The sequence below is a fragment of the Octodon degus genome, unplaced genomic scaffold (genome assembly GCF_000260255.1).
Source record: "Octodon degus isolate 3935 unplaced genomic scaffold, OctDeg1.0 scaffold00303, whole genome shotgun sequence".
Lineage (NCBI taxonomy): Eukaryota > Metazoa > Chordata > Mammalia > Rodentia > Octodontidae > Octodon > Octodon degus.
Genome location: NW_004524879.1, coordinates 1,494,245 through 1,496,398, shown reverse-complemented (window position 1 = coordinate 1,496,398; position 2,154 = coordinate 1,494,245).

The following is a 2,154-nucleotide window of genomic DNA, read 5'->3' as shown; positions in this document are numbered from 1 at the left end:
AGAGAGAGAGAGAGAGACAGAGAGAAAGAGACTGACAGGTAAAGACAGAGAGAGACAGGGAGAGCCAGACAGAAAGAGAATGAAAGACAGACACAGAGAGGGAGACAGAGACAGAGAAACAGCAAATACAGTTTGTAGGAAACAGACATACAGACAGAAAGAGACCAAGAAAGTCATAAATAGAGAGATCCAAAGCTGATTAATTCAGTGTCATTTAATCAAACATTATCGGTAGTCTATTTCCATCCAAAGTGAGAAAATCCCCTTTTCTACCACAAAATTCTCCAGCTAAATTGAAGCAAAGTGCATGTACCTACAGTGGAAAAGTCATGCTCTACACGATTTTCCGTTTTCACACTTTTCATGGTTTAAGGCTACAGTCCTCAGAGTTGAAATAGAAAATTTCCAGGTAAGATCTGAATACATAGGGGATCTCTCTCTCTCTCTCTCTCTCTCTCTCTCTCTCTCTCTCTCTCTCTTTCTCTCTCTCTCTGTGTGTGTGTGTCTTTTTTTGAAGGCAGAAGAAAGGAAATAGGTATTGAGAAATTGAGCTTGTACAATTTAAAGAACAAATTGGCCCTTGTTGCTCTCGCTTTGGGAGAGGGCTCTTAGAGGGTTCTTTTTCTGCTCATTGTGTCTTTTGGTCTCGGAAAGAATTAGTTCTTTAACCTGATTTACCTGACTTATTGGAACAACTGTAATAAGCAAGACCATCCATCAGTTAGTCTTGCTGATTGACAAATATTCATTGCCCAATGGTCTAATTAGACTGAAAGAACTTTTAAAACAATCTGGATTACAATTTCAGCTCATTGTTGTAGTGTTCATGTTATTGTATTTTATATCTTGATTGCGAACTTCTGGATTTTACATTTAGATGGATTCAGAATATTGCCTATTCGATTATCTTGTAAAGAAACCTAGATTTTCATAATACAATCTGAATTCAAACCCACAGAGTTGCGAAGTTAATTTTTTTTGCTTGCTCTCTCTCTCTCTCTCTCTCTCTCTCTCTCTCTCTCTCTCTCTCTCTCTCTCTTTCTTTCTTTCTTTCTTTCTTTTTGCAGTACCAGGGCTTGAACTCAGGACCCGGTGCTTGCCAGGCAAGCGCTTATTCTACTGAGCTATCTCCCACGCCCAAATGCAAACAAAGCTTTTTTTTTTTTTACAGTTATTTCAATGTAAAATAAAATATTCTTGTCTCATTACACATGTTTTCTGAATCAAATGTTGCTCTCTGCCTCTCTTCCCATTTTTTATAAAAGGAGTATGTGTTAGTCTTTCATGGCTGTGTAAAAAGTTGCCTCAAAACTCAGAACCTCAAAACAACAGCATTACTTATCTCGTGGTATGTGTGTTACCGCAATACAGGCGTAACTCAATTGAGTCCCGTTGTCCAGCAATTCCTAGAAGGGATCTGACAGCTCTGCAGTACTCCACGCCCATTCTAGTAAAACCAGAGTACAAAGGAGCTGCCTGCAAGCCTACTCGTGTGTTTGTTGGAAGGATTTATTGTCTTACAGGCTGCATGATAAAACATTATAGTTGCCGGCTGGCAGTCACTCAGTTCCTTGCCAGATGACATGACAAAACAACACATCTGGTTTTACTAGAACGATTTACTGACAGTGCTGGAAAAGGTAGGCAGAGAACTGGAAGGCAAGGAATTGCATAGGCTACTCTTGGAGTAAGCGTCCTTCCTGCAAAATATGAAGACTATGAGGCGGGAATCCGGGATGCTGGATAAAGCCGTGGGAATAGCAGGTAACAGATCTAGCACTGAGCCACATGCATGCCTTCCCTGGGTGCAATTTTGAATTTTTTATTTTATTTTTTAATTTTGAATTTTTTATAAATCATCACTCCATATTTGCAATTATAGATGCTCTTGACCTACGTTAGGGTTACTTCTTCATATACTCAAAAGGGGAAATGATTGGGGGGTTTTTGTGGGGTTTTTGGTGGAACCAGGGATTGAACTCAGGCCCTTGTGCTTGCCAGCGAAGCGCTTCTTCCACTGAGCCATCTCCCTGGCCTGGAAACTATTATTAACCCAAAACTGCATTTGATACATTCCACTTACTAAAAATCATATCTGTGTAGTGAAAATGCAGTTTCTTAGTCAAACCTCAACAACAATACCAAAAGAAAAAA